The sequence below is a fragment of the Macrobrachium rosenbergii genome, chromosome 41 (genome assembly GCF_040412425.1).
Source record: "Macrobrachium rosenbergii isolate ZJJX-2024 chromosome 41, ASM4041242v1, whole genome shotgun sequence".
NCBI lineage: Eukaryota > Metazoa > Arthropoda > Malacostraca > Decapoda > Palaemonidae > Macrobrachium > Macrobrachium rosenbergii.
Window position 1 is genome coordinate 2,339,397 of NC_089781.1, and position 22,500 is coordinate 2,361,896.

The window sequence follows — 22,500 nt, forward strand, 5'->3', positions numbered from 1 at the left end:
TACATATATATACACACACACACACACATATATATATATATATATATATATATATATATATATATATATATATATATATATATATATATATATATATTCACATTCTTGTGTGAAGAATGTACGTACGATACCTTATTGCATTTCTTCCATGATTTATGTACGGTTTAAAAGTTTTGTTTTTAAGTCTCACTCTGCAAACGGTATCATACAAGCGCACTGAAATTTATTCCAACGTCTGGCAAATCATGGTAAAAAATATAGTACAATAAGCCTACATTTAACCGTGGGTTCATGACTGGTTTCGTAAGCATAATTGCGCTTTTAAGCACATTGTATGCATTACACCGAGATGCAGTTACGCAGAATACCTTCCTGTTTTTAACGTAACCATTAAAAAAAGGGGGACGAATTCTGTGATTTGTGAAAGTTCGTACCCTTTAGGAAACTGGCGGGGGAATACCTTTACTGCCCAACGTAACGCAGCAGGAAAAGTACAACACCAGTGCAAGATGCTCATTCCAAGAAAAAAAAAAAAAAAAAACTCTTATTACACAGGTCTACTTTCACAAAATCACAGCTCGGTCGTATTCTGCGAAGAAGGGTCGACTCACAGGAAATAACTTTTGTTTTCTTAACCATTTCACTTGGTGACGAAACAGGGATTTCATTGATTGACTTAGGCGACGGAAGGCGACATGTTGTTCTGCTTCGGTTTGCCGGATGTTCGGCCGGTGAGTGAAATATTTTGTATTCGATATTTCAGCAGTCTCTCTCTCTCTCTCTCTCTCTCTCTCTCTCTCTCTCTCTCTCTCTCTCTCTCTCTCTCTCTCTCTAATTACGCATTCTATTAGCCTTTCTTTGGACCTTGCTATTAGCTCTAAAACCTCATTGGCAGTATTAGACGTGTGAGTGATCTACAATATATGTCTTTTCGCCAAAAAGAACTAGGACCTTAACTTTTCATTTCTCTAATAACATGAAAATATGAACACTGGAAACTGAGTGAAAACATTAACATTTTACTACTTTCACGAGAGTGGCAATTGTTACTACTGAAAAATTGGTTGATGCACTTGAGGTTTTGGCTTTAATGAAAATGCTATTTATCCTCCTCAGTCAAGCTTTTACTGACGAATGACCGTCATAGTTACTATTTTTTTCCTTGTCTTAAGTTGTAATTATTATATCTGGACCAGAGACTTAACAAAATGCTTTGGAGGGATTACTACTGTACAGTATTAATATTTTCCATTGACGTTATGGAAGGATGCGTCAAAATTTCAGCAATAAGGATTTTGGTTCACTTTTTAAATTTTATCTGGCCATAAACAAACTTTTAATTTTTTCAATGAGAGGGGGGAAATGTATGATCGTCTGAGCCAGAAATGAAAGGAAAAATGATAATGTTGAGGATTTCCTAAATTGGGACAGAGACTAGGAAAATAATGGTGTGGGAGGTAGTGGGGCTTATTCAGAGGGAAGGATGTTTTATACTGTCATTTTGATTATTGTGATTTTGTCTTTATCAAACAGATACTCGTTTCCTCAAAACAACAATTGATAAAGGACAAGAAACATTAATAGAAAATTGGCATACTTCTGAATAACTGATTTCTTGCCAATGAAAGCAAAACAGAAACTGTACTTTTCAGTTCACGGAAAAAAAGTCTTAAAGCAACGGCAAAAGTTTATAGAATTATATAACTTTGCTATTGGACGTCTCATTCTCGTTTTACGTAAATTGTAACTGTTTCGATTTAATATGAAAGTGTAGGGTCTGAGGGTAAGGAGGCCATTTTTCTGAAGTCTGCTGTTCCGTGAAGGTAAAATTTGGCAACCTGGTTATCCATATTAGTCGTAAACAAGCAAAATGATCAAAATATTTTGTGGTGACTAACTTCTTCTTGTTATTCAACAAGTACAAAGTGAATCTGCGGCAAAAATATTCAATGAGGACGCTCTAATGAAAAGGTGTAGTCGTAGTCTGAATATTAAGACCAGAGATAGAAAGGCGACAGTAAGGTTACATTTTTCCTTATAGTCTCCTAGACTGGGAGCTATTAATTAACAACAACGCGAAGACGACAAGATTTTAACCTTGGTGGGCCAGAGTTGAAGTTAGCAATAGTGAATTTTTAAGACATTACACATAAAAAAAGCCTGACTAATTTAGACTAAAACACGAAAAATCGAGCTATGTAACAGTTGAATGACTTGTTAACGCGCACTTTGAACCAAGAATATCGCAGTGTGAACGCGTTACATACCTGAAAAAGGATATAGAACAAAAAGCAATAATACAGTTATGTAAATAATTTTCAGGTACTTTTTTAAGTGCAAAGACTTAGAATTAAAGAAGTTTCATTTTTGACATACCAAGGAACTGAGAACAGTGTAATTTAATTTGGAATTTAACGTTTCAATGACTATCATTACAAGTACGTCAGTCATTACTGGCACAGTTTCCATCTTGGTATATTTAGGTTCTCTTGTGGCATGCCTCCCTCAGCCGGGTATTTTCATCATCTACGTCTTCACTTTATGCCTTATTTGAAAAGTAAATAATGCGATCCTGAATAATATTCATTAAAAAGGGAAGGCAACAAAAGAGCAAATAATAAAAAGAGGAAGAAATAAAGGTAAGAAAAAGGAAATCAAAGCCTTTGTAGAAGGTGGAAGTACTCCGATTGACTGTAGAAGCTCGCACCCAGAGACTGCTACACATCTGGTGAGTGGCTCTGTTGAGATGACCCTCGAAAACCTTCAAGTGATCCGGTACCAACTGGCTTAACAGAGGTCGGTGGGCCACTTCATGTCTTCCTTTGCTGAAGGAGTCTTCCATTTCGCATGAAATCTACCAGCTCTGGCCGTGACGTCAAAAATATTCTTTTATAGATGTCATTTTACTTGGACATTGGGGAGTTTTGGACATGATATCGCTTGAGAGCTCAGTTGGCTCGAACAGCCAGTAACCCAGGTGGCATAGTCTACAATATGTTGCGAAGTAGCCTTGACAGTCAGACTCCAGGTTCACTCTAGTTATATTTGTTCTATTCTTTGTGTGGCGTAAAGATCGCCAGTATTTTTAGTTCTTTAATTTGGATTTTTTAAAGCAGACGCGTAACTCTGTTCCAACACTACGGCAGTACTGGTTCATATTCTATGCCATAATGTATAAAGTAATGTTGTAAGAAGTTTTATGTATAAGAAAATGTTATGGTTTTCCAAAATTCAGGGGGCTGAACTTGGCCCATTCTTGTAAAGAAGGTCTCTAGGTGCTATTCATTCATCTTAAGAATGATAAAAATGACCATCTGCTGTAGGATAACTATAGTTTTCTTCAAGAGAAGTTTAACATTTAACGAAACCATTGCGGAAGCTCAGTGTCATACATAGCCAGTCGGACAAGACGTTACCATGGGGCTGATGAACCGTCTTGTTTTGGGTCCGAAGTCCTTCAAGACTCTCAAAGTCGTAAAAGAAAAGAGAAAATGGAATGGCTATTTAGAAGAAATGGCCTTCAACCGGGAGGAGGTCATCACCCTCTCTCGGGCTCCAGGAGCCTGTGGTTCCTTTACCACAAGCATCCGAAAATGAAAGCTGACGTACTTAGGGTCGTTGGGCGCACTGTCATGCTATGAGCGGCGTGGAATGACGTTATCTGTAGGAAACAAAGAAAACGCCGTCTATATTCAAGTAAGAAAAGCTGCGGAAAAATAACAATAGAAGTAAACGAAAGCGCTCGCCGGCAAGAAAATGGAGAGAAAGATACTACGAGTGAGGTGAAAAGTCATTCTGGTATTTGAGGAATTTGTTGCAAATGAGGAAACCATTAACCCATTTAGTAAATAGTTACCCAACCACTTAAAATCCACATAAATTAATACAGAAATACTACAATGATAAGAAACAGAAACTTGAATCAGGCCTCGAATAAGCGAAGGATTATAAAAATTAATGAAGAAAATAAATGAAAGAAACGTAAGAATCAGAAGAGGATGAGAGAGAGCAGAACTGAAGGTCATTAACCTTTAAATCTGAACGCCCATCCCTCCTTTGAAAGTCCTCATCATGTTCAAATGGAAATGAAAGTCGAAGGCGTAAATGCCAATGAGCATTCAAAGACGATAAGGAGGATTGGAAGAAAGTGGATCGGGAGATAATAAGAAGGCAATTGGACAGATATTCCAAGGAGTTCACTGACCTTTCCGAAGGCTAGTGGCATCTCTCTTCTTATTAAGTCTCCTTCGTCAAAGTCACCCGCGAGTGAAAACTGAAAGGTTTCTTTCTTTCGTATTTTCTTTGACCACTTCGGAATGCGAGTCCAAAAGTGAACCGGAGGAGTAGAAGACCGAAGAGAGAGAAGGCGACTGAAGGAAAAACCATGCACTCTTCTTCTTTCTCTTCTCTTTCTACTTCCTGTTAAGAACGATGAGGTTAAAGACTGTTCCTCCATATGACGACTCTCCATTACCTCAAAGGAAAACAAAAGCCGATCTGTTTTGAAAAACGAGTCGTTGACTCCGGTAAGTTCATTAACCCCTCGACTACTTTCTCGATTCTTCAAGTCGTGGAATCCATGGCCTATAATCTGTACTTATACTGACGAACTTGGAAGAAAGGAAGAAGAATTGTAACAGAGGCGTAAAGGCTTGATTAACAATCATTCAAAATAAAGTACTGTACTACATGTAAACACAGAGTTCATTCACCTTTGTCAGGGTTAGAAGGAACGAAGGAAGTTCATACTTTTCTCTCAGAAGGAAAACAGGAGAAACCTTCGAGATCGATGAAACTGGACACATCTATGCATGTGAACAACTAGGAAAAAAGGCACCAAGGCAGAACAGAATTCAAGGAGGTCTTTAACCTCCTCGAATTCTTACACTACCACCTACACCTCCTCCTCCTCATCCAGTCCTCACTATCGTCCCCTCCTCCTCCTCCTCCAGCCCTCCCTATCATCCCCTCCTCCTCCTCCTCCTCCTCCTCCTCCTCCTCCTTCTCGAGGGAGAGGGAAAGATACCACAGCCGTGTAAGAATGAAAGCAAAAGAGTTCCCGGAGTAACCACCAGAGGGCCCAGCATGACAGAGTTCCTTGCCCTGATGTGTGAGTGCTCGTGTGCGCATGTATGTAAGATTTTACGTAAATGTACACGCGCTCGCACTCATGTGCGTGTGTGTGGCAGGTGAAATCGACAGGTGTGTGCTGGAAGGAGTGATTCTTCCAGGGGGGAACTCGAACGCTTTCACCTGGCCACTACTAAACTATGTCTTGGTTTTCATTTTTTTCTTGTTTTTTTTCATATACTAAAATGGAAGTAGCACCTTCCGATCTCGGCTGCGAGCACCATCTAACTCCGTGGTTGCAACGGAAGTCATCAGTTCTACGTCCGGTTTTTAGGCTCTAATATAGAGCACCCACTCACGGGGTTAATTTCTCTTGGAATTTTTGCATATTTCCACCCGAATAAAAGACAAGATTTCATGTGCTACTAGATAAGTACACTGTACGAAAGGGAAGAAATGTGCAAATTAAAATTTGTTTATACTGTATACATACTTTAGTAAGCAAGTGTATACATGCACATATAGAATGTGTATCTGCGTATATACTGCACATTCATATTTGTGTTCAAATTGTATGAATTAATGTGCTCCGGCACCGGCTATGAAACGTGCCCCATAAATACATACCATCAAAGCATCATTCTCATCAGGGTTGATAAAGCACTGAAATTCACCAAAGCGTTTGAAACTTCTCAAAAGGTTCTTGAACGTCTAAACTGTAAAACGATGACTAATTAGTTAATTTTAAGGTATCTCACAAAGTGTCACGGGTAACCCATATGTAAATACACATTTGGGATTTGAACTCCCGTCGCCATTCATCCCAGAAACTACACAGATATATTTTAAATTATCCTAAATTCGTAACAAATGCATCAAAATGTTTCAAATGTCAGTAATTGTTAAATAAATCAATGAAACTTAACGTTATGGGAGACTTCAGTCCGAAGCAGGATCTTTGCTGAAGAATCTACATATTTTCGTGTATACAAAGGCGTGGACAGATCTATTCACCTACATATTTATATATATGCATACATTACAAATGTACATGCAAATCTATACAGATATACTATAATACATTCGCCTTAAGAAACTCACTTTGAATTGCTTTACTGCAAGCTTTTTCTTTACCTGTGAAGAGAAAGATACATTGCCCATTAATTATAGCGAATGTGGTAAAGCTTTATGTATATAAATATATATATATATATATATATATATATATATATATATATATATATATATATATATATATATATATATATATATATATATGCAATTTTTCTCCTAAATGAGTGGTCTTTCTGTGAGGGTTTTTCACTATGAAAATATTAAAATATCTGATGCACAAAGACCTTTGATACCATAAAACTTTTTAATGTCGATAATCATGAATAACATTTAAAGAAACGACACCCCCTTTTGTAACTGAAGCATCAGACCTTAGAATTATATGACGGAATTATTCACATGAAACGAAAAAGTCAACAGGAATAGTACACGAAGAGATGGACATTTGTTTAATAAAGAAAATAATCAAAATAATGTAATTACTTTAAGAGATTCGGGAATACTAAAATGGTAACTTAAGAGGAAGAGGCCGCGTTGGAACGAGGAAGTGAGAGTGACGGCAAAGAGGAGAGAGAGAGAGAGAGAGAGAGAGAGAGAGAGAGAGAGAGAGAGAGAGAGAGAGTGAGAGTGAGAGTAAGAGTGAGAGGCGTAAGAGGGGAAGGGGTATCCAGAGGGCAGGAGGGGGAGGAAAGGAGAGTAGAAGAAAAAACGAAAGAAGAAAAAGTAAGGAAAGGAAACATTATTTGAACGAGAAAGAAAGAGGAATAAATCCCCAAAGATGAGTCTACAGTAAAATTTTACATTTGGGGATACAAGAAAAAATAGAAGGTAACTGTAGGTAGTTGATGATATGTAGAGAAAAGCGAGGTAAGTATGAGGGGGGAATGATCTTGGACATTGGTGAATAAAAGAAACAGACAATTAAAAAATTCTTTAATTAGACAGACCAGAAAATAAGGTAAACAAGTAAGTTATATAAAAAAATAATGAAACAAAAGTCATCCAAATGACAAAGAAGAATGTTTCTAATGAGAGAAAGAAGGGAGAATGGCGTGGAAGTAGCCAAGAAAATGAGTATCCACGAAGAGGTGGGTTTGTTGGGTCCCAAGTTCGTTCACCTAAGTTTCACCGTCCTACATAGGGGCTACCGACCCCCATCTGTTCCTCAACTGAACCCCCTCGTTACTGTGCCTCCCTCTCATAATCTGCTAAAACAACTCTCTCTCTCTCTCTCTCTCTCTCTCTCTCTCTCTCTCTCTCTCTCTCTCTCTCTCTCTCTCTCTGGTTTTGCTACTCAGTAGATACGCTAAGACACTCATCTTTCAGAGTAGTTCGTATGATTTGTGTTCAAACATACATTCATACATAAATACGGCAAGGGTTTAATGAGGCTTGCTTCTCTTTAAATATGTATGTGAGTATATAGGCCAATATGAATAAAGGCGTGAATTTTTTTCTATCCAGCGGAAACTAACGCGCACCGCTCTAGTTTCTCAAATAAATAGCTTTCATTTTTCTTAACGTTAAAGTTAATTCAGCTCTGCGTGACGCGAGCCCATACGCTCATTCGCGAAGACAGGGCATTACGAAAGAAAAGTAAGAAAAATTATGACGGATGCCATAATTATTATGTTTTGTTTCTCTCTCTCTCTCTCTCTCTCTCTCTCTCTCTCTCTCTCTCTCTTTGGAGATAGTTGATCCTAACATAATCGAGGCAAAATGCTAATGAATCCTGAGGCTTGGGTCAACTTTGAATGTGCGATCTTTTTTTTGTCTTTGCGCATTTATGTTTCGCCGGCTGATTTCTTTTCGGCTCGTAGAACCCATAATTGAGAAGGAAACTTTCATTGTTGTTGGTCAAATGCACCTGGCTCATTGCTACTTAATGTATGTGGATCTGTGTCTTTTTTATGCCAGTACGGTTTTAAGATTGTTTGCTCATTGTTTACTCATGCCTCAGTATTGATTAATGCTTGCTGTTACATACTGCGCGTGTTCAAGTTTAGACTTCAAATATTATTCATGTGAGCAAATGTTATTGCCGTTTCTGGTTGACACTGGCACAGTTTTTTTCCACAAGCACCATTTTAGGTTAAGGTCTCACTGGCAATCTCGTCTTTTGATTGTCTTTTTGTTTAGTCTTTTGTACTCTTTATTACTTGATTTAATTGACTACATGAACTTGCCATGGGTACAATATTTAATTAATTCCTTTAATATTGTTAATCGCCTTTATTTAGCACGAAAGTTAGTTTTCTTAGTGCCTTTTCTCGTGAATCGTGTAGTATGTACTGCTAATGCCAAGCTATCAAATTTAGGGCATTTTTATTGAAAGGGTGTTATTTTAAATAATAATTCAGGTTTGGATATGGATATTATCTATTGTTCTGACCCTTTACTCTTCTTTTTTATAGATGGGCACTTCACTCTGTGTAAGCAGTCTTTTCAAGTTCATGACCCTCTGATTTATTCCATAATAATAATATATAATAATAATAATTTATTATTATTAATTAATATTATTATTATTATTATTAATTATGGAATAATAATAATAATAATAATAATAATAATAATAATAATATTATTATTATAATAATAATAATAATAATAATTATTATTATTATTATTATTATTGCTTATGGAGTTGTTGCATGCTCATCATAAGTACAGTAAAGGCAAAGGGACCGATGTTTGAAGAAGCGCTTAGAGGCTGTATCTGTTCTCAAAGCATCCGAAAACAAAAATCAGCCGAAAGAAACTGGCCATGGGAGAAGACGCAAAATCCAGCGAGTGAGTAATGGAACAAAAAAAAGCAATTTGGCAGTCATGTTGACGTTGTAATTTCATTCAAAATGCGACTGCAGCGTTACCTGGACATAGCCGCAGCTGGTAACCTGGTTAATGCAATTCAGCTGATATTTGTAAGATAGATATTTTGTGGTGATAGTCGGCTTTTGAACTGTGACTCAGTTAATCGTTTTACAAGTGATCCTCATATTTGTATATATCAAGAATCAAAGCTGTTATATTTACGGCATTTTGGTAAAGCTCATGTGCATATTGCACCTATTGCCAGTTGTGACCAGATAGAGATTTCAGTCATTAAATGTGGCGCAACATCCTCCTTGCCGAGCGGTCATCTTCTCGAGTTTAACACTTGCGGCCTCTGTTAATTACGTCGTTTTCATCTGACGTCAAGGTGAGAAAAATCCGGATCATGCTACTTGCCTGTCAGCACGAAGTCGGCAAGGGCTTGAGGCTTGCAGCCTCATTCATCGTTTCAGTTATATGAAATTTATATTAATTTTATTAGGTTAAACACCAACGTAACTCAACGGCCTTGTTGAAGATGAATTTCCAAGAGCTATATATATCATAACGCTTGAGGGTCATACCGAAACCAATTTAATTAGTTTCTGAAGATTGTCTTCATAGTAAAATTTACTTGGTAATTGAGTATGTTACACACGCCTTGATGTACCTTTTCAGTGGTTACACAAACTGACTGACAGAAAACTCATTATCAAACAGTAACTATTTATATCCATGGATGGCGACACAGTCAACAACCGCCTATAATAATGTCAGTGTGTCGGCGGCGGTGCAGTCAAGGTGAACACGTCCAGACCTGTTTCTGGTATCAGGTGTTTTGCCGACGTCGAGATGAGGCAACGCGCCAGCGCTGGATTTTCCTGGAATGCGCAATTGAATGGAGGAACAAACGTGTTTTCATCTCTTTTCCAAAGGTAATGAGCAGCGAAGAGTCTCATCTCCTGAAAGTAAGAGGCGACCATTTCTCTTGTGTTTTGCAGGGGCGTTCTCTGTGATAGGTCCGTACTAATGACGATAACTAGCAGGTTATCAGGCACCCCGATAACAGCCTTTGATAATTTTTCAGGATCATTTGTAAATTAGTTACTTTATGCCTGACACTTGAAAATGCGACCCTGAATAGACAAGCATGTAGTAGATGTCTGATGACTCAGGCACTTCTGGCGTCTGGGATGACGTCAAGCAAAGGGAAAACTTCTGAATTACACTCTTCTAACCAATTAGTGGAAGGTCATGGACACATCAGCCAAGGTGAGACAAAACTTCGTGACGTAACTACGTCACAATAGTGTAGCCTCATATAGATGACTAAAACTGAGATAAATAGATAAAGGAAGAGATACTGACAGTACCCTATATTCAGTGATGCTGAATGTTGTCAGTTTAAAAATCTCAAAAGAATTATGAATGGCAGATCATAGTCTTAAAGCATACTAAATAGTTGAAGAAAAATCCAAACCGATCATTTAAAAAAAAAAAATCCACTTCTTTCATCTAAGGCATATTCATTATTTCGCTACACCGTACTTTTCTTCTTTTTTCGGTATTCACATTTCTTTTTCGACAGATGATCTAAAAAGCCGAGGCAATTTAATGTAATTAATGATAACTTGTACGACAAGAATAAGCTTTGATATAACTGTTGTAAAGTACGAAAAGAATAAGCTTTGTTATTACTGTTGTAATCATCGTCATCATCTTTATTAGCAGAGGTAAAAAAATTCCCTCTTTATTGCCATTTATATGAAATTCTTGGGTAGAGCTAGAAAATTGCATGAAAATGCAGAACCTTCTCTTTCCAAGAACCTACGAATTATAGGTCAAGAAAACTTCACCTTTTGAAGGTCCTATCATTATGGATTGATCGATTTATATATATATCCGTCGTTTTTCTTTAAAAGATTTACTCCGATGCCTTAGGTGGAATAGAGACAAGGCACGGGGTATATATATATAAATATATATATATATATATATATATATATATATATATATATATATATATATATATATATATATATATATATATATATATATATACCCTTGTGTACGTAACTTTTCTCTATTCCACCTAAGGCAACGGAGTAAATCTTTTAAAAGAAAAAACGGATATCATATATATATATATATATATATATATATATATATATATATATATATATATATATATATATATATATATATATATATATATATATATATATATATATATATATATATATATATATATATATATATATATTATGAAGGTGACTTCAGGGAAAGGCAAGATTATGGCTCACGGTACGAGAAGATCCATTAGTTACAATAGAAAGGTAGCTTTTCTTTTTCTTTTCTTAAATGCATATATTTACAATTTACAAAAGACCGCGCCAGTCTTATGTTAGTTCATGCCGTCGTCTTCAAGCAAACGATAGCAGGAGTTGTCGTAACCTATGAGCAGTATCTTGTAAATTGTTCATCTGTAAAAATGTGTATATGTGGAAATTTTCTGTACTACTAGGTTTATCTTTTTCAGAATCTTAAGATTATGTTTGATATATAATATATATTATATATATACATATATATATATATATATATATATATATATATATATATATATATATATATATATATATATATATATGTGTGTGTGTGTGTGTGTGTTTGTATGTATGTATGTATATATTAAAGGGAGTGGTGCCAGAAGAGTAAAGTCTTTCTCATCTCAGCAAATTTCTTGGGATGGGGTTGTTAGCCTTAAGGCCTTACCGTGACCTCTGGCATCTTTTCAGAGGTTTGTCGACAGCTGAGCGACAGATTGGGTTCAAACCAAAGTCCTTGCAAACGCACATCCAGTGTTCTCTTATGTTTTTGTTTCGAAATATTCTTCAGTCGCTTAAGATCTTTTTTGGATCATTACCAATGCTTTTCGGAAGAAGATAGATTCATTAACTGTCGAGAGGTTTATGGTCTTGAAATACATAAAATGAGTGAAGCTTAATGCGACGGCATTTTGTGAATATGATTGATTTGCCAGAACATTTTTCAGGTGCGTCAGACAAACAGATAGAAATATGGTTCTGGAAAAGCTTATCATATATGACATTTTCCATTTCCAGATTTGTCACTTGAAAGCGGTTACAGAACACCATCTAAAATAGATGTCTTAGAGTTGACAACATACGAAAGGGCTAAAAATTATAAATAAGTCCAATGTTGACATACAATCATGTTCATATTGTTGTAACCGTCATTTGAACTCACCATATCCGCTGTTTGCGGCTGTGATGTCTGGGATGCCACACAGTCCTAGAGTTGTGATTTTACGTGTCTATGGTCATTATCTTCAGTTGTACCTTATCCTCTATACCAAAGTCCTCCACAGTCCTAGGTTGGATTTTCCGTGTCTGAGGTTACCCAAGTACACTTATCTCCATACTCAGCATTTTCGTATGCTCATCTGTGTTTCATGTTATTTGTTTTGTATTATGCATGTTTGTGTATATTTTCTTATCCACTGTACATTAATTTTTCTTCCCTCTTCCGTTTTTGATCTTTTCGTGGTCTTGTGGCAAGTTCCATGAAAATGGGAATAAACACACGCACACACACACTTATATACGCAAACACACACACACACACACACACACACACACACATATATATATATATATATATATATATATATATATATATATATATATATATATATATATATATACATACAGTAAAGGCAAATGTCACAAAGGAAAAAAGAAACAACGGAGTGGTTGCCAGGCCTTTCGACGCACGGTCCCTTACTAGCAGTCTGATGAAAAACATAAAAATAAGTTTTAAACTTATTTTTACATTTTCATCAGTCTTCTAGTAAAGCACCGTGTGTCGAAAGGCCTAGCAACCACTCCGTTGTTTCTTTTTCCCTTCATGACATCTGCCTTTATACTGTACATTCATCACGTTCCATATCTTCGTGAATCAGTTATGCACATTTATAAATGTATGTATATATATATATATATATATATATATATATATATATATATATATATATATATATATATATATATATATATATATATATATATATATATATATATATATATAAATGTGTGTCTTTGCATAAACTCCTTGCCAGCAGATACGTAAGTACGCACCAGTAGGGTGCTTGCGTTTTAAATGGGTAATAGACACCATTTCTTCTTGCTCGTGAATATTCAGCAACCGAGAATATCGACCTGGATTTATGGTTTAAACAGGTAATTAACTTTTGTTAACCGAGCAAGACACTGAATACAATTTGTAATTATAATTTTTGATAATTCTTAACGTCACTCGAGCTCCAAGACGTCCTGTTAGTTTATTTTATGCAATAAAAAAATATTTTATTTTGTTATCTAACATAGGCAGTAAGTAAATGTAAACAAAGCATTGGTTAAAATAGGGAGATATAATAGGTACAACACCTAACACTTAGTATACCTGGTTGAATTTACCAGCAGGTTTATTTATAAAGTAAGCTGCCTTGTGTACGGTTAGTTACGGCATTAAAAAGATCTGATTCTGGTTTTTAAGGGAATTTATGTTGTTTACCTACGTGCGCTGGCTTATAGTAATTGTGTGCGCACAAGAACGTAAAGTTGTGTGAGCGCCTCTGTGTGTGAGTGTGTGCGCGTGCGTGCTAACTAGGTCATGGATTGGGTGTGGTCAGGCTGGTGTTCAATAAACTTCTCTCTCTCTCTCTCTCTCTCTCTCTCTCTCTCTCTCTCTCTCTCTCTCTCTTCAGAGGAAGAATTATATTTGAAACCGGCCTCTGTTTCCTGAGAGATAGAAAGACTAATGGAAAATAAAATTTTCTAACTTTTTCTCTAGAGAAAAAACCTGCGTAGGATGCTCTTCTCTCTCTCTCTCTCTCTCTCTCTCTCTCTCTCTCTCTCTCTCTCTCTCTCTCTCTCGGGAGATACTTAGCAGCGGGGAAATATTGGAGACTTGAAAGATAATTACAGGTTCTCAAAAAATTTCTCTTCGGTTAATGGCAGCCAGTCATTCCCCATACACGCACCATCCACAGCGACCAAATATCGTCAGTAATAATAGTTTAAAATATTTACTCATCTCATGTTATACTTCCTTTTTATGCATCATTTCCTTTATTATAGGTGACAGATAACAATTACTCGTTCAAGGCTGCTTCGACAAACAGAGAATTTATAAAAGCGCCTCGGTTTATTTTGCGAAATTTCTCCCCATATATGAATTCTTCTCATGATAAAGAATCAAGTTATGGTGTTGCCACGGTTACGGTCTGTGGTGCTCAGATTTATTGAATTTCAGTAACGTATGATGTAAAATTTAATTTTTTTTTTTCAGTCAGACATCGACGTGGCAGAGATGATGTTACTTCCTACGGGAAAGTAATGAACTCCAAATACGTCCTCTTTCGCCAAAGGACCGGAAATATCTCCGCCTTTTTTGGGGCCGAAAATAACCAAGGTGGGTTTCTTTCGTGCCTTTTTTTTTCTTTTTGTTTTTGCTTAACTTTTTCGCCGAAGACCTAATTAAGAGACTTACAAAAAACGGCCATATGAAGTGTGTCAGGTTTCTTTGTCCAACTCCCAGATGACAAAATCCGATTCGGTTTTTGGTTAGTGTTGTAAATATATATATATATATATATATATATATATATATATATATATATATATATATATATATATATATATATATATATATATATATATATATATATATGATCTTCTAACGTTACATCGTTCTGATATTCCGGGTGCGTGTTCAAATCATGCTGAGCGTCAAAATTTATTCATATTGTCCTTCATTTGGATCGTAGGCTTTGTAGTGATAAACGTATGCAACAAGTGTGCAGAAACCCCGGAGTTAGGAGGGCATTGTCGTTATTCCGATTACATACGTCCAGTATGTGGTTAAAAGGTGACCAGTAGAATTATTTATATACACTGTATATATACAGTATATATATAGTATATATATATATATATATATATATATATATATATATATATATATATATATATATATATATATATATATATATATATATATATATATATATATATATATATATATATATGCGTTGTATTCATGCTGTGCTATTAAGGCTAGGCATTAAGATTTTTATTGAAATCTATTTATATAGATAGATTATCGAAATGGACATCGCCATTGGTCCATATTTTTTGTGATTACAGCGGAAAGCTCGATAGGTATTGGCTATGTAACTGCAAATTTTACAGGTGCAGCCATAGGTTCTACTTACAGATCCTTAAAATCCCTATGTGATTGAATGCTTCCGTTTTTGTTCAAGTAGTTTTAACGATCAATTGTTAATAATGATAAAATATAATCCTACGGTGAACACACTCCACGTTTAACTTTAAAAAGTTTATTGTAATATAAAGTTAATTATTCCACTGATTTTGTACGGTATATATTTTTGCTTTGGCTATTGACTGTATGCATTTAAAAATAAGAATAACGAGGTGTATATATATATATATATATATATATACACACACACACACACACACACACACACACACATATATATATATATATATATATATATATATATATATATATATATATATATATATATATATATATACAGTAGGTATGTGTGTGAGTGTGTGTATGTGTATGTTTCTGTGTGTGTAATTTCGTTCTTTGTACCTTTACACTTATAATAACTACCATAGCGATCTGAAACTTCCAGAAATTGAACCATGTTTGACTTACTCTGAATGAAAAGAAGTATTGCCTAGCCATACATCCTCTGCATTAAAAAACATTCCATCCCATTCCTGAGTAGCTCATTTACAGTAGGTGTCCCTGTGCGATGCCCGATTATTAATAAAACATTTAATGCATTCGGATGAAGAAGTAGAAGTTCCTTGAGGGTAAATTGACGAAGGCAGTGCTTCTTATTCATTTCTCATCATTTATTATCCTTGTTAATAATGTGTAACTTCATACATAATTATGCAGTGTATAAACGCAAGTTTAAAATTCAGTATAGTAACGGGAAAAACCTTCCCAATTCTTTTAGAGAGAGAGAGAGAGAGAGAGAGAGAGAGAGAGAGAGAGAGAGAGAGAGAGAGAGAGAGAGAGAGAGAGAAATGAGTCAGGTTAAGTAGCTTTTATTGTTATCTCTTGGGAGCCACTTTTGGTCTTAAATCTCTCCAGTTGTCATTTTTTTTCTATCGTCGTTGCTGATCTAAGGACATTTAGTTGCTTCTGTTGCTGATGTGTTTTAGAAGTTTTTTCAGATATTCAAAATTTCTTAAATTGTATTTTTCTGGTCACTGTGATTTATCAAAATCTATAACTTTCTTCGGCGCAATATAGAAGCTATATTCATTAAATATCTTAGCAAAAGTAAAGTCTGTTAGGCTAAATATAAAAGAAACCTAATCAAACTACAGTATTCTTAATGACGTAGGCGTCAGCCATTTTCATGATATTAATTGTTCATCGTATTTTCTTTTGCGTCTATTTAATGATTTATGTTCATGTCACTCAAACACACACACACACGAATAACGTGGTTGCATTCGTACACGAATGCAACCACTTAAGCACGCATCAAGAATTCGCCGAAGTGTAATGCGTGTAATTAAGGTTAGCTTCAAAGTACTTGCGAGTCTACGCAGCCCCGAATCTGTGTCAAAAGATCCGTGAGACAATTTTTAATGCTGTTGTTGTTAAGCCGAGAAGTGTAGCCTTGGCGGCGTACTCATTCCAAGAAGTGGCTCGTGTGAAACATACGTAATGGGTCTCCTTCCCTTTCTTGCGTACTGTCCCTGTGAGTGGCATTTCATATCTAGAGGCGATAAGGTATTCTACATATCTATGTCTGTCTGTCTGTTGGTGTCTCCGTCCCTCCTAACATTGCAGAAGCATATATAATAGCTATAAAAAATTTCCCGTCTCCTCAGAATTCCAGGAGACAACGTTTATTCTTGGAAAATCAACACACTCACACACACAGACACCACACACACACACACACACACACACACACACACACACACACACACACACACACACACATATATATATATATATATATATATATATATATATATATATATATATATATATATATATATATATATATATACTCACACACACTGGGATCGAACCCAGGTATCTCAGTTTAAAGACTTGAGTTCGACCCCAATGTGAGAAAGAAATTTATTTCTGTTACATACGTGACTGTGTTGATTACTACTGTCATATAATATATAAATATATATGTATAAATATATATATATATATATATATATATATATATATATATATATATATATATATATATATATATATATGTGTGTGTGTGTGTGTATGTGTATGCATGAATGTAAATTATTGCTTTTTGTATGTGTAAGTACAGATTCCGAAAGATATATATTTCGTATATTGCATTTGTATACTTGGGTGGGTGAGCATTTGATCTTTACCTACTGTATACGTGGAATGGAGTAAGTCTCCAAAATGATCCTATGAATGAATGGTTGTAGGTGTGGTATGGTTTTATGTAGGTCATGGCGCGGGTGTGGTTTTTTTGCTGCAGGTGTAGGTGGACTAAGGGCGGGGCTTATGAATTAGATTAAATGTTTAGAATTGGAAGGTTTTGTTCTCAGAAATCTGTCAAAGTAGTATTTCGGGACTGGAATCAGAGTAGTAACTTTAGAAAACTCTCTTTCAAGAATATTCGAAAGACATATCAATAGTTATCCACCCCCAAATCGAAAAATAAATATATATATATATATATATATATATATATATATATATATATATATATATATATATATATATATATATATATATATATATATATATATATATATATATATATATATATATATATATGATATGTATTTATATATATATATGACTTTTTATCACATCAACGTGATTCATATACAAGCATTAAGCTACAAACGTCCTTTAATATCCAATTCGCTCTACACTGAAATAATATATTTTCATATATTTTACCGAAGGGGAATTTTTAGTTGATAATAAGTTCGTCAACTAAAAATTCCCTTCGGTAACATATATGAAAATATATTATTTCGAGGCAGAGCGAATTAGATATTAAAAGGACGTTTGTTATATATATTATATATTATATATATATATATATATATATATATATATATATATATATATTTATATATATATATATATATATATATATATATATATATATATATATATATATATATACATACATACATACATATATATATACATACATATATACATGTATCTGAACATGCTGAAATATCTCCTATTCCGAGTTTAGGCTGAAGCTGTAATAGCTATAGCAAACCGGCTCGGAAGGAAAAAACGCGTACATGGCAAGGCTGAGTGCACAACCAAGAAATCTTAAATGTGATAAAAGTTGGTGAGACGAGAAGTAGACTGAGGTAGAAAGGGGGAAAAAAAATTGGCGAGAGAAATAAGACAACGATGGCGATAAGCAAGGGAACAAAAGAATGAGAACATAAAGATGGGGAGCCAAGCATGAGATGAGAAGCTTGGGAGAATAATAAGACAAGCAGATGGAGGCTCCTGATTTTAATGCCTGAAGAATAAAGAGAAGAGTAGGAGGTGGGGGAGGGGGAGGGGGAGAGCGGGTAGGTGGTAAGCATGTTGGGTATATGGGCGTGGTTTATGTAAGGTCAGTGCCCGACCAAGTGAACTTAAAAGCCATTACTTTGGGCAGGCTTTATACGGCTAGATTCCACGGGGGTATTGAAGGATAGTGTGGAAGAAGGAAGGAAGGTGGATGGTGTAAGTTAGAAAAGATGGAGATAAATCCAGGCTACTTTTTTCATGGAAGCCGTATGTAATGGAATATTGTGTAATCTAAGAAACGAAATCTGGACAAAGTCCGCATAGGGAGCATATCAGAATGAGTGGTACTTGTATTTTATTTATTTATTTTTATATTTTTTTTTACCAAAATATTACTTTCATCTTTGAAGTCGCCAATTGCTCTGTACTACGTGTCCATACTTATTTGCATTAGGCTTCCATAACGTTCAATTTTTGCTGGGGTTAAAGAAGGTCTAAATATTTTCAAACTGTCATCAATTGTCCCTGTTTTGACCTAAGCAACTGAGTAATTTGCCTAACAGGTAGTCAACTGTGTGGGGTTGCAGCTAACTTGGAAAAAACTAATGGGGCCAGCAGCTTCAGCGCAAAAGACTTGGTAAAAGCCGGAAGACCAACGCTTTCATGAGTTACCCCACCCCTTTAGAGGGGAAATGAGTATATATATATATATATATATATATATATATATATATATATATATATATATATATATATATATATATATATATATATATATATATATATATATATATATATATATATATATGTATATATATGTGTGTGTGTGTGTGTGTGTGTGTGTATAATGGCGGTATTTATGTACGAGTGTCGTAATGGAAACCACAATTTCCCTTGTGTTTTCCTTCTCAGATCTTAAACGATGACAAATTTACCCTTCAATTCATGCATCATTGATCTTTTCACAGAATAATGAAGGAAGTTCAAGGTCACATTCCTAAGTATGTACGTATTTACTATATCTTATCCCAGCTATTACACCATTGACAATAACTAGAGGTAAGATATAGTTTTCATAGTCTGAAGACCCGCTCAAGAGACGGGAAAAGGTAGCCTGCTAACGTTATATAACGTCAGTGGATTTTATCGTTTGCTAGCTACTTAGTGAGTCTGTCTTCGATTGCATTTATGGGTGATCTACTACCAGCTACTCCGTTTAGATATATACGTGTCTTTCCTTTCAGTTTATGTTTTTATGTATGACTTCATTGCCAATCTGTAACGAAATAGTCAGTTTTTATTTGTCTATGACTAGTTAGCCTGTTAGAACTCTTGTGATTGCGAGAGACTTATAACCAGTTCGTACGTTTGTATTTACACGTTATAACCAGTTAGTGCTCTTTTATATGTGAGACTTTATAGCCAGCTAGTCTGTATTTTAAAGCGACCACATATCCCGCTGTTTTGCTTGAATTTGTGTAGCATTTATAGTCGAGAAGCACGAGCCTTTACACTTAGTCGACCCCAAGACCTTGCTCCCTCGCGACAAATGCATAAATTCAAACTTTTCAAGGTGCTGGTGTGAGGTTTCGCTGTCTTCTCTCCTACGTGAGATTATTGCTCACTTATTTACGGTATGTCCTTCATTTCAAAGGGTTCTTAGCTTCAGTATCTTTTTTTTTTTTTTTTTTTTTGCTAGACTATTAATTGGATGCCGACCTTGATAATTCGTGAAGTGATAATCAAATTTACAGCATTTATTGGCTTGTCTTGTCATGTATTTGCCAAAGCCTGGTGGAACGCTACTAAAGAAATTTGTTCCTAAATTGGTGGAAGTATTTTATGTTGTGCAAATATGTAGAGAATAGTCCTAAATTTACATTACTTCTAAGACTTACTCATGTAAACATCAAACATTTGAATATTTTCCTTGCTAGGCCTCCCTGTAGTCTATTACAGTAGTTTCACATACCTGGTTTTCAGTTGGAGAGAGAGAGAGAGAGAGAGAGAGAGAGAGAGAGAGAGAGAGAGAGAGAGAAACGCAGCTCATAACCTTGGCAACTACCACAAGTTCAACAAATACATGGTTTATACTGGACATAGACCACAGAACAACCACCCTCCCTCCCCAACCACCCAACCACTCTCACAACTCCCTCTTAAAAAACGAATGAGCTTCATTCACTAATCCACCCCTAAGCTGCTCTTTTCTCCCTTCCGAACAGAAACCCACACACCCCCACCCCTTTCCTTCCCCCCATGCTCCTTCTCATCCCCCATTCACTCCCCCTCTCCCAATCCAATCCCCTAACTTCAACCCCCATCTCAATCAGAAGCAACCTTGAAGAGATGGTGCTCTCCACACTTCCCCCTCCCTCCTCTACATCGCAACTCTCCCCTAACCCCATCCCCTTCCCCTTTAGCCTTCTCTCATCTTGACTTAAAGCACATGATAAACGTCTTAGGAAACTTTTGCATTATTATTATTATTATTATTATTATTATTATTATTATTTGCACAAGTTTTTGACGGACTATGATACTGTTACATGAACTAACGCTATATGATTTTCATAGATTCCTTTTAAATGCATGTTACATGTACCTAGAAATACACGAACCTATAAAATCTAGATTAAGGAAAAGTAAACGGGTTTTGTTACGTATAGTGAATGCATACTTTTTCAAAGAATATGAAACAGAAAAAGAAGAAGAATCAGTGACTCCAGATACAAGAAAGCTAATGAGGTAAATACTATATTCTCCATAGGACAGGAGTACCACAGGGTGCAATCTTAACAAAACAGAAAACATCGTCGTATCTCCACATAAAAAGTTATAAAACCACGAGCTCACTCTGTGTACATTTGCGAGGGAAAGACTACGTAAGGCTTGCGCAACCCAGTCTGGAAAAGGCAAATCGTGGGTTTGACATTTACCATTTTTTTTTTTTTTTTTAAAGATAATGCTCTTTTTCTTTTCTGTGTATTTTTTTGTCTGACCTTTGGAAATATTGCATTCCAGACTACTTTTCTTATCGGGAATGAGTATAATCGATTGCTCTGTCTCTGAGACACGGGTTGTTTGGGGTTGATAGTTCCAAAATGGATCTGCAGTTGTGGTTATTACTTTTATTTTTGGCAGTGTTGATAATCATGACAGAACCCTAATTGTTGTTTTCGTGAATGTATAGATTTGCATAAGCAGGCTTGGGTGGATATGAAACAGAGATCAGAATCAAAGTAAATGAGGGTTAGACAGGATGGTAATGACAACCAATGATTATTGTTTGCAAAGGGCATTCGGAAAAAAATACAGTAATAAGTATTTTGATCCCGCGCGTATGCGAAATGAAAGCTTAGGATTTACGCAGCCACAGGTATTTTTAGCCTTTAATCATTTTGTTTGGGTATACTGTACATTATTTTGGAATTTTCTAACATAGCTGCGTACTTACTGAATATTATCTTTATTTGTATATTTTCTCCTTTGGGTTCGTTTGTTTTCTGTTTTTTTCCTTTAATGTTTGTTAAGGGTTAAGACATTGGTATTGTTGTAAAACTCGACGATGATTTTATTCATTCGTGGGTTTTCATTCAAGATTCCATGGGCTATTGTTATATCGATTATTTATCATTCACTTCCTTTTCATTCAAAAGATGTACGATGATAAAACTGAGTTTCATGGATATAAGTGAGCGTGCGCACGCTCGTACACATACATTTAATACACACATTGTATATACACACACACACACACACACATATATATATATATATATATATATATATATATATATATATATATATATATATAATTTAATTTATTTATTTATTTATATGTGTGTGTGTGGCCTCTTCAACCTTTACAAGAGTTGTATAATAAAATAAACTATAATTCTTCAGTAACTC

At 35.3% G+C, this 22,500-nt stretch overlaps 1 protein-coding gene across 5 annotated transcripts in view; it reads right to left on the minus strand.

The window, feature by feature from the left end:
• LOC136826577 (ichor-like) overlaps window positions 1-22,500 on the minus strand; it is an 80,883-nt gene that overhangs the window by 24,379 nt on the left and 34,004 nt on the right. For 2 of the 5 annotated variants that reach the window (XM_067083782.1, XM_067083780.1), the window contains exon 2: window positions 6,172-6,204. The exons of the other annotated variants lie outside the window; for them this stretch is intronic. The gene's annotated coding sequence lies outside the window, so the exon portion shown is untranslated. The remainder of the gene's footprint in view (window positions 1-6,171; window positions 6,205-22,500) is intronic. 5 annotated transcript variants of the gene reach the window in all.